Source organism: Nematolebias whitei, chromosome 19 (assembly GCF_014905685.2).
Source record: "Nematolebias whitei isolate Nwh7 chromosome 19, NemWhi1, whole genome shotgun sequence".
NCBI lineage: Eukaryota > Metazoa > Chordata > Actinopteri > Cyprinodontiformes > Rivulidae > Nematolebias > Nematolebias whitei.
The window spans coordinates 12,656,675-12,668,322 of NC_056516.1; the positions used below are offsets into that span (position 1 = coordinate 12,656,675).

At 39.8% G+C, this 11,648-nt stretch overlaps 1 non-coding gene across 1 annotated transcript; it reads right to left on the reverse strand.

Annotated features, from left to right (window-relative positions):
- Positions 1-4,686: 4,686 nt before the first annotated feature.
- LOC119426199 lies at positions 4,687-4,822 on the reverse strand. Its single transcript, XR_005187603.1, has one exon. It is a non-coding gene; the product is annotated as a U11 spliceosomal RNA (small nuclear RNA).
- Positions 4,823-11,648: the final 6,826 nt, after the last annotated feature.

Genomic DNA, 11,648 nt, shown 5'->3' on the forward strand with positions numbered 1-11,648 from the left:
GTTTTGCTGGTTTAGCTTTTAGCTAATGTTTTGCTGGTTTAGCTTTTCTCTTCTGTTGACCGATTCATTTAATCTTTCAGCTGTTTCCTAGTTTTAGCTCTTGTTCCGCTGGCTTTAGCTTCTATCTTTCAGCTAGTGTCGTGCTGCTTCAGCTAAGCTCTCGCGTGCAGCTGCTGTTTAGCCTGTTGTTCGGAGCCGCCAGCTCCTTCAGCTCCTGACACAAACTTGTCTTGTCCCGTCACAAATGTCCTCCAGCAGCCGCTGAGCTCGGAGCTGCTCTTGGAGGTAGCCATTACTGCTAACACACGAGCGGAACCTGGAGTGACGGGAGCCGGAGAAGAGCGAGACTTCAAGTGTCCGAGACGTGTTCTCTTGCATTCGGAGTGTGACGGCTACGTGCCGTTTCCTCCATGAACCGTACGTCCCTTCGTAACTCTGCATTTTAACTCCGCTCCCCCTCAAAATGACGTCTCCCTGTGCGGCGGCACGTACGGCAAACAACGGCACGGCGACGACGCCGTTGCCCCTCCGTTCTCTACAAGCCCGGCTGGCCGAGCCTCTGTACGGCGAAGCTCCCGGTTCTTACTGGTTTTTATTCGGTGGGAGCGGCCGCAGCTGTGCATGTGTAAACACAGAATGAAGGAAAAGCCTGTTCTTACCGTTTTACGAAGACAAATGCATCCCTAGATTTGTTGAGCTTGTGCGCATGCGCTGTTGACTGGCGTCGCTTAACTTCCTGCTGAACAGCGCTCGCGCTGTTTTCATGCTCTTCAAACTGAAAATTCAATAAATTCACGTGAATCGACACAAACTTATGATCGATAACGGAGCTGTCAGAAGCGTGTTCAGGGCTCAGTCGTTCAACTGTGCGTAAATATCGACAACGTGAACGTCTGAGTGGAACCTACAGCTGAAGCCGTATAAGAGCAAAGAATAAAGGTCTTTAAAGGTTTACACTCGAACACCTTCATGTCTTAAGAGTCACATTTTACAAATAACTGGAGCATCATTAAAAAAAAACTAACAAGAACAAAGCGAATATCAATCATAAGAAGATTACACAGAACTACTGACACTGTAAAGTGTAAGACTAAAAAATAGGAATAGTTATGTAGTTATTTAAAGACAATAGAGTAGAACAGGGCGGCACGGTGGTGCAGTTAGAGCTGCTGTCACTCAGTGAGAAGGTTGCTGGACAAATCCCAGCCTTTCTGGATGGAGTTTGCATGTTCTCTCCGTGCATGCGTGGGTTTACTCCAGTTTCCTCCCACAGACCAAAAACATGCATGTTAGACTGATTGGTAACTCTGAATTGTCCCTAGGTGAGACAGTGAATGGTTGTTTGTCTCGTATGTGTCCCTGTGATGGACTGGAGACATGTCCAGGGTGTCCCCCGTCTCTTGCGCAATGACTGCTGGATATGGACACCAGTGACCCCTGCGACCCAGAAAGGAAGAAGCGGGTAAAGATAATGGATGGATGGATGGATGGATGGATAAAGACATGAACATACTTACATGTATACATCATGGTGTTGTTGAAGGTAACAGTGTGTGTGTGTGTGGGGGGGGGGGGGGGGGGGGTAAAGATTGAGCCAGTTTTATTATTAAAACTTGGGGTGCACTGATTGAAGTTTTCTGGTCGATCATCGATTTCTAAAAAGTCTGACCTGCCGATTCCGATTTGACCGTTACCGTTAGTTATGTTTTATAATCGACGCTGTCGAACTTGTTTTATTAAAAAACATAGCCTTGAACAACATGCGAGGAACAATACACACTTGTTTTAACTGGCCATGAGGTGGTGCTCTGAAATATAAATGAAATCCAGACAACACTTCATTTAAAAGGTTTAAAGGTCTCAACAGTCTGAGCGGTCTTTAAATGATCGGGTCAACGGCAACCGCAAAAGTCCGATCACCTCTGGACTTCAGTTTGGACCTGAGGACATCTAAGAGGAACTGGTTGGTAGACCGGAGTGATCTTATTGGAGCATAGATGTCAATAAGATCACATAAATATGACGGGGCCAGACCTTTTAAGACTTTAAAAACAAGCAATAAAATCTTAAAATCAATCCGGAAGTGGACAGGAAGCCAGTGGAGAGCAGCCAGGACAGGGACAAGAGTGGATCCAGTGGAGTGACCCTGTCTGACTTCATGGTCAAAAACAACTGAATTCATCAGCAAAGCAATGAAAAGGGATCCCATGCTTTCTATAAATAGACCCCAAAGGCAACATGTAAAAATTAAAAAGCAGTGGACCTTAAACAGACCCTTGAGGGACTCCACAGATTAGAGGAGCCGCAGATGATGAGCTTCAATGATGATGAATGTATTGTTTTATTTGCAGAAGTTGAAGTCTGAAGAAGCCTTTTTGTTTGTTTGTTTGATTCGGTCCTAGTGAGTGTAGCTGTGTCACCCAGTGCACAAAGTGACGGGGACAGTGGGACGTCTGAGTACAGAACGAGCAGAGATCTGATGGGAATCTCGTTTTAAATCATCTGTGCTGTGAGTTCTGTAGAGAATCTTAGTTGTGGGTTTGCATGTTTTTGTTGTCGAGTAAATAATGTTTGGCAGACCTTAGTCCAGAAGTCCATATCAGGAGAAATAAACTTAATACTGACAACTGTTAGTGATGTTTTACTTTGGGGAACCCAGCACTAGAAAAACATCCAGAACAGGTTTGCTGAGAACCAAAAATGAAATGATCTAATGTTTCATTAAGTAGAGTAGATCAACTATACAGGAAGATATTTAACTTTAAACAAACTAATGAACTTCTTTAATCTTGGGTGAGAGTGGAAAGTCCTTTCCTCAGAACATTATGACTATGAAGTGTAAACAGATGTTTTCTTTTTGAAACAGATGTTAAGCATGTCGCAGCTAATAAAACAGAAGCAGAAGAACAGGACACTGAAGATGATGAAGTGAGATTTTGGCAGCCATCTTGCAAAGAGCTATGTGTCCCATTGTACAGTTTACATGTGGAACCTTGTTAACGTCTCGAGGCTGCATGTTGCGTCATCAGTCCACAAATATGGAGATATTTTACTTAAATAAATATGAGCCTTCTGAGCATGTGTCAAAACGTCCAGCGATCCAGACGGGCTGGTTTTTGGTTGAGTGACTTATGTCCCTGGTGACGTCTCACATGTTCTAAACCAGTCCAGATGTTTTCATATGTGGGCCACAAAAATGTAAATTTAACTCTCAACGTGAATATATTTTAGAGAAAGGACAGAAGTTTACTAATGTTGGTGGAAAAAGAGTTTTAAATTGTTTAGATCCAAAACATTAAAAGCCTCATAAACACTACGCTAATATTTCTTATTAAAAATTATTAAATTTATTGTTTTTTTGGGGGGGGGTTGTTTGTTGTTTTCTTATTTGGAAAGTTCATTTTAGTCTGTTCTCTGCAACAAAAGCATAATTTGAGTAAATGTCCTTTTAAAAGAGGGCCGATCCGCGTTTTGGACCATGGACGACCCAAAAGTCTGATCAAGGTTGTGAACGCTCGTCCGGCTGTCAGTCGCTACAACAGATTCATAGAAGGTTTGATAAAGTTGATCAACTCGTATGCAGACGACACCACGTTATATTCATTAAAAAATGTCCAGTTTCCCTCTTGATTATTTTATCAACTGCAATAGTTTGACAAGTTTTATGAATCATTATCCAAAAGTCTCCTTTCGGGTATAAATCAGGTTTTTGGTGCTATGTTCCATGAAGTGAAAATAAAAAGGTTATAGACAAAAGTTTGTATTTTATTTAATATTGCTCATTTTGAGAAGATTGCTGTTAAAACTAATTATATAAAAAAATCATTACCAACTAATATGCAGGAAGTCTGCATCGACCTGTTAAGCCTGCTGGCCAAAATTATGACGTCCGCACAAAATCACCGCAAGGGCCGCAAATGGCCCTCGGGCCACACTTTGGACACCCGTGCTTCAAAGTGTTTACGGACAGACAGACATTAATCATGGGGGGGCATATTTAGTTCAACACACACAAAAAATTATCCTCTACAACGAACTCCAGGTTCAGTTTGCTGGAGCTTTGGGGGCTCGAATGGGCAGTATGTTTGTAATACACCGTGTTATATTATTATTGTTTAGTGTATCCTTGTATACTGTTTTTTTTTAATAGTCTATATTGCTATTTTGTGTCTAACCTTGAGTACACAATTTTGTTCCACCACATGTGATGCGAATGACAATAGACACCTTGAACCTTATCCAACTAAACAGTCACAGCTTTGAAGATGCACTCAAAGCAGAGCCTTTGTGGTTCAGGAGACTTGTCCTCCACCGTTTTATCAACTGTAATGTCGAAGGTTGACCAGGAGATGGTGCCAAACTGTGACGTCCTAATTATTCTGAACACTTTAAATCAATCAACCTTTATTTATACAGGTAAATCCCATTGAGCCTCGAGGACTCATTTACAAGAGAGACCTGATTTCAACAAAGAAAGATGACAACAATGGACAACAGCAACATCTTATCTAAAAATTATGCAGTAAAATTGGTCCATGCATTTGTCACGTCTAGACTGGACTATTGTAAACTGCTTCGTTAATCCAGCGACACGTGAAGCTTAAGTTCATAACATCTTCACATTCTAAGTCGCTGACAATTTTTACTCGAATAACAGGTTTGAATGTTCTTTCCTTGACAATTTAAAGAGGCGCCAGGACTTTTGATCACCAGCAGCCTCCAGATTTAAAAATTTTGCTTCCGAAATCTATTGATGGCGATTCCGCACAGCAGGCGAGAGTCCCTCACCGACCATGTGCCAAACATAGCAGAAGCCCTTTTATCGTAAACGACGGTTCTGTTCTTCCATATACAGACCTCATATGATTATCACTCAGGGTGAACGTATTATAAACATCTTAAACACGGGTTATCGTCCATACGTGTAAAAGTACTGTAAAAGCTCCTGATTCTTTCTGACTTTACGATAGATCAACATTTAGTCCAATATTTTTGTAGTTTGTATCATATTTTCTGCGAAATTTTAATAACCGAAATGCATGATGGGTAAAAGGCGCGGTTGTAACGTTTTGAGGCCTGTGATTGGTTGGTGTTTGTCTGTCGGTTAGTGTTGCGTTTAAGTACTGCAGGAATCTTAAATGACCTGAATAAAATGTAATAAAATAAAAATGCATCGTTTTGGGGGTCTAAAATGATTTTTTATTTCATTGTCTGTGCATTTAATGCTTTCTCTCCTGTTGGCCAGCATCCTTCTTTATTTTTTGTTTGCAATTTAATTTTGTTATTTTTTATATTTAATATATTTTATAATTTAAAGATAAGATAAAATAGAACTGTATTGATCCCGCAGGAAATTGATGTGCCAGAGTTCCAGTACAAAGAATGAATTTGTCATTATTTCTTTTGAATAGTATTCTTACTCTGAATGAACGGAGTGTTTTGGTTAGATATTTTATTTAAGGACCTCCATTAATCTTTACTATAGCAGAGACTATTTTTCCTGCGGTCCATACCAAGAAGCACAATACACAAATGTTCTGATCATTACAGTTAAAAATCTCACAAATAAAAAAGCTAAAAGAGAACAAGTTGTAGACTATAATAATAATAATAATTTAAAATAAGTCTACATTTCATTCAGAGATTAACAAACTCGTTCAGTTTAATATTATTTCATTATGTATTGTAAGTTTTTAAAGGTTCTTTTTAAAACTATCTTGATCTCCAGTCAGTGTTTTGTACAGAAAGCAACATATTCCAGTCTGGACTGGTTCTGATTACAGCTGTTGTTCTGAGGGCATACGTTCTGGATTCAAGGTTCTTTATTGTCATTCTCATCACATGAGGTACATGAGGTGTAACAAAATTGTACGCTAGGTCCCAGTTACATCCAAAATATCAAAAATATAAAGAATAAAAAATTAAACTGTATCCAAGGATCTGAAAAATACACTAAACACTAATAATGTAAAATAATATGGTGTATTAAACAGCAGCCTGAACATGAGTCTAACAGCCTCAGGGTAGAAGCTGTTCCTCAGTCTAGTGGTTCTACCCTTAATGCTCCTCAACCTCCTTCCTGAGGGGAGCGGGGCAAAAAGTGTGTGTGCTGGGTGAGTGGGGTCCTTCATGATGCAGGTGGCTCTCTTCCTGCATCTGGAGGTGTAGATGTCTGTGATGGTGGGGAGACTGACTCCAACATCTTCTGTGCAGCCTTCACCACTCTCTGCAAAGCTTTTCTCTCTGCAGCTGTGCAGCCTTCATGTCACACAGGCAGAGTGTAAAAGTAACAACAGATGTCAGCCTCGTATTAAACCATGCCTGTTAGAGGTAACTGTGAGAAATGATGTCAAATCCACATTTAAAGTAAAATAAAAGATGGATGCAGACTAGTCTGTCTCTGACCTTCATCATGACGGGTTTTGATGCATGAAGTTAACGTTAGTTCTAAAATGACATCCATGTGCTGATCTTCATTTTGAACTATCTGCAGTTTATCCAGATCTCTTTTGAAGCACGAGAGCAAACAGCTGGTGAAGGTGACCCCGGACTAAAGACTGTAAAACTAAACTTCTTATTTTGGGAGATAAAACGAACATTGCACCAAATTACTGAGATGTTTCTATTCATTTTAGTCACAGTCTTATGCATATGTGTGGATCATGATAGTAGTTGATCTATTTTAACACCCAGCAGTTTGGCCTTTTAAAGAAATATGAATCGTCTGAGTTAGTCTGACAGAAAGTTTAGGATTGTGTGCTGTTATTGAAATTAACTGATGGGACAGTGAACAAAAATAACAACATGCACAATGTAGAATCAATTTAAATCAAACAGATGAACTTATCTATCACTATATTTAGCATGTTGGTGGTTTGTTAAAGACTGATGCTAAATATTATAGCCTGGTTTTAATCCTAATCTAGGTCACAGTATTTCCTCAATCTGTCAGAAGATGGTGCCAAATATATGCTGAGAGAAAAAAAAGCAATCGATCACAAGTGTTTATTTTTATTTGACCAGTCAGTAACTCACATAAGAAAAATAATCTTTCACAGATTGAAAAGCAAAGACAAATATCATTCATCAAATAACAACTGTGAAATGTCATGTGTGAAATAAAAAAAATAAAAATTTAAAGTGTTATCTTACAGCACAAGCTGTTGCCTATTCCAGCCTAAAAATAAACCTTACACAATATTACAGTAAAAAAAAAAATCAAAGTTAATTTACATAAAACTAAATATTTTATTATTGGACCTGAGCATTTTAGGAATATTTTTTTCAGTCTTTCTCCCTCCTTGGATGGCATTAATCTGTCCTCCAGCTCTAATGTTAAAAATCTTGGTGTTATTTTTGATCAGGACATGTCTTTTATCCCCCACATTAAAATCGTTACTAGAACCACCTTCTTCCACCTGCGTAATATCACTAAAATTAGAAACATCTTATCTAAAAATGATGCAGAAAAACTGGTTCATGCATTTGTCACGTCTAGACTGGACTATTGCAATGGTTTATTATCTGGATGTCCAAATACTTCTTTAAAACGTCTTCAGTTGATCCAAAATGCTGCTGCCAGAGTCTTAACTGGAGTTACTGGGAGAGATCATATCTCTCCAGTTTTAACTTCTCTCCATTGGCTCCCTGTCAAATCCAGAGTAGAATTAAAAATCCTACTTCTAATCTACAAAGCTCTCAACAACCTAGCTCCATCTTATATTACAGATCTCATTGTTCCATATTTTCCTAACAGAGCACTTTGCTCTCAGATTGCAGGTTTACTTGTGGTTCCTAGAGTTTCCAAAAGCAGAATGGGAGGAAGATATTTCAGTTATCAGGCTCCTCTCTTGTGTAACCAACTTCCAGTTTCTGTCCATGAGGCTGACACATTGTTCAGTTTTAAGACTGGGATTAAAACTCTCCTTTTTGATAAATCCTATAGTTAGGGTCAGTTTGGGTTTCTTAAGCTGTCCATTAGCTATGCTGTTGTAGGCTTAGCTAAGGACTTAGTTACTTACGACTTAAGGATAGCTAAGGACTATTGTGCTGCTATCCCTTTCAAGTGAATATAGCCATAATAATTTAATCATGATGTTTAAATTGTACAGTTCAGTGTTTATGTTGGCTGCATTTTATGGCAAATTGATTAGATCCAAGTCCCGATGGCTGTTGGACATGAGTGATACAAAATGATGTCCATAAAATAAATCATTTGTTAGTTTTATTATAATGTTTAAACATTTTATGATTATTTGTCTTGTTCTTGTTTATAGCTAAGACAGTTCATAATTTTTACTGACTCAAATACTATTTTCAGGATAAATGTTTCTCATTAAATAAGATTTGTTTGAATTCATCTTGTCAAAGTCAGACGTTTTAGTGAAACAAAAACAGATCCTGGTGGATGAACAAGAACAGTATTTTATTTTTTGAATAACAATTTTATTTGAAACACTGAAACTTTGTATGGTAAAGTTGGCAGAAGATGTAATGTTCTAGCTCCTAAAAAGCCACCTTTTGTTTGTTGTTTAATGCTACAGTGTTTTCTAGTTCATTTTCAAGTTCATGTATATTTCAATTCAATTCAGTTTATTTATACAGCACCAAATCACAACAAAGTTGTCTCAGAACACTTTACAGGAACATTCACATAAAAGCCAATTAGTAAAGTTCTCTATCTAAGGAATCCAGCAGACAAGATGAATCTTGGCTTCGTTGCAGTCTCCCATCCTGAGCAAGCACAGTGGCAACAGTGGAAAGAAAAAACTCCCTTTTAAAAGGAAGAAACCTCCAGCAGAACCAGGATCAGGACAAGAGACCATCTACTTTGACCGGCTGGTTGAGAGGACAGGAAGGAGAGACAGACGAACACAGAATGGTAGGTCCAGGTATAGGTCCAGATGTATCTGAAAGACAAAAACATGTTAAGGATAGAAAAAATAATTACAAATACAAAACATGTTGAGCAGAGTAAGTAAAGACAGTAGCAGAGTGAAAATTGTGGTCAGTTTGTCCTCCAGCAGTCTAAGCCTATAGCAGCATAACTAAGGGACAGACCAGGAAACCCAAGCCGACCCTAACTGTAGGATTTATCAAAAAGGAAAGTCTTAAGCCGAGTTTTAAAACTGGATAATGTGTCAGCCTCATGGACAGAAACTGGAAGTTGGTTCCACAAAAGAGGAGCCTGATAACTGAAAGATCTGCCTCCCATTCTGTTTTTGGAAACTCTAGGAACCGCAAGTAAACCTGCAGCCTGAGAGCAAAGTGTTCTGCAAACAGACCACAGGTTGTGAGACTGAACGGTTGTGTGTCTAACCAATTGGTCAGTGATTCAGGAGCACCACAGGGGACTGTACTCTCACCATTCCTTTTCACTCTGTACACTTCAGATTTCCAGTATAAAACAGACTCCTGTCATCTGCAGAAATATTCTGATGACTCTGCAGTGGTCGGGTGTATCAGAGATGGACAAGAAGCTGAGTACAGGGAACTGGTGGACCACTTTGTGGTATGGTGTGGAAATAATCATCTCATCTTGAATGTGAACAAAACAAAGGAGATGATTGTAGATTTCAGGAGAAAAGGGAACAGGTCCAACCCTATTTCCATCATGGGAGAAGAAGTGGAGGTTGTGGAGAAGTTTAAATACCTTGGGGTTCACCTGGACAACACACTGGACTGGAAATGCAACAGTGAAGTCGTCTACAAGAAGGGACAGAGCAGACTGTACTTCTTGAGGAAGCTGAAGTCCTTCAACGTTTGCAGCAAGATGCTGCATATCTTCTATAAGTCTGTTGTAGAGAGCACCATCTCTTCTGCCATCATCTGCTGGGGGAGCAGCACCAGAGCAAGTGACTTAAAAAAGATCAACAAGCTCATAAAGAAGGCTGGCTCAGTTCTGGGGACTCCTCTAGAACCTTTGGAGATGATTGTTCAAAGGAGGATTCTTCATGGGCAGCACGGTGGCGCAACTGGTAGAGCTGCTGCCTCTCAGCGAGCAGGTCCTTGGTTCAAACCCCGGTCCAGGGGCCTTTCTGGGTGGAGTTTGCATGTTCTCTCCGTGCATGCGTGGGTTTTCTCCGGGTGCTCCGGTTTCCTCCCACAGACCAAAAACATGCATGTTAGGCTGATTGGTAACTCTAAATTGTCCCTAGGTGTGAGTGAGAGAGTGAATGGTTGTTTGTCTCGTGTGTCTGTATGTGTCCCTGTGATGGACTTGCGACCCGTCCAGGGTGTACCCTGCCCCTCGCACAGTGATTGCTGGACATGGGCACCAGCGACCCCCGTGACCCAAAATGGAATAAGCGGGTAAAGATAATGGATGGATGGATGGATGGATTCTTCATAAAATGAAGAACATTATAGACAACCCTCAGCACCCTCTTCATCAGAGTGTCATACAACAACAGTGTCTTCAGTCAGAGGCTTCTTCAGATCCGTTGTAGGACAAACCTCTACAAGAGATCCTTCCTGCCCACAGTCATCAGCATCTAGAACAACTCTTTAATGAAACCAGGATGATGAGTTACAACAACATTTAATTTCCCTCTGGGATTAATAAAGTATTTTTGAATTGAATTGAATTGAATAACAATGAAAATGCATCCCATGCTGTTTAATAACTTTACCTAATGGAAGCATACTGTACATAAATTAAAGAGTATTGGTCCAAGTACTGAGCCCTGAGGAACTCCATGACTAACTTGGTGTATGAAGAAGATTTATTATTTATATTTGCAAACTGGAATCTATCAGATAACTCCAACATTTTTCAGTCAGGTCATCTGGACAGTTTCTTTTGTTGTGCTGAAACGTTTCGCCTTCAGTCCGGAAAGCTTCATCAGTCTGGATGTTGGATTGTATACCTGGATTATTGAGCATGGACTTTGTTGTTTTCAACCAGTTTGACAAGACTGTCAACAAGGAAGAGGGCCGGCAATGGAGGAGGGGGCGTACCAAAGAGACCATCTTATCACAAGCAGAACTGGTTTGTTCCACTTTGGAGTAAGCTGTTGGAGGAAGAATCAGTTTTTTTGTGTGTTTCCTTGACTGATGAAGCCTTCCGGACCGAAGGTGAAACATTTCAGCACAAAAAAAGAAACTGTCCAGATGACCTGACTGAAAAATGTTGGATTGTATACCTGGATTATTGAGCATGGACTTTGTTATCAGATAAATGTGATTTAAACCTATTTAGAGCTAAAAACGTCCATGCTCAATAATCCAGGTAGACAATTCAACAAATTTCAGTCAGGTCATCTGGACAGTTTATTTTTTTGTTGAAACGTTTCACCTTCTATCCGGAAGGCTTCATCAATCAAGGAAACACTCAACACAAAACTGATTCTTCCCCCAAACAGCTTACGCCAAAGTGGAACAAACCAGTTAAGTTGGTGCTAAGATAGTTTCTTTGGCACGCCCCCTCCCTCTTCCTGATCGACAGTCGTGTCAAACTGGTTCAAAACCAAAAAAGTCCATGCTCAATAATCCAAGTATACATTCCAATAATTTTCAGTCAGGTCATCTGCACAGTTTCATTTTAGAGCTGTTTCTGTAATCCCAATATCATATTCAAGCCTCTGTAGTAAAATATTGTGATCAACTGTATCAAATGCAGCACTGAGGTCTAACAGGACCAGTATAGA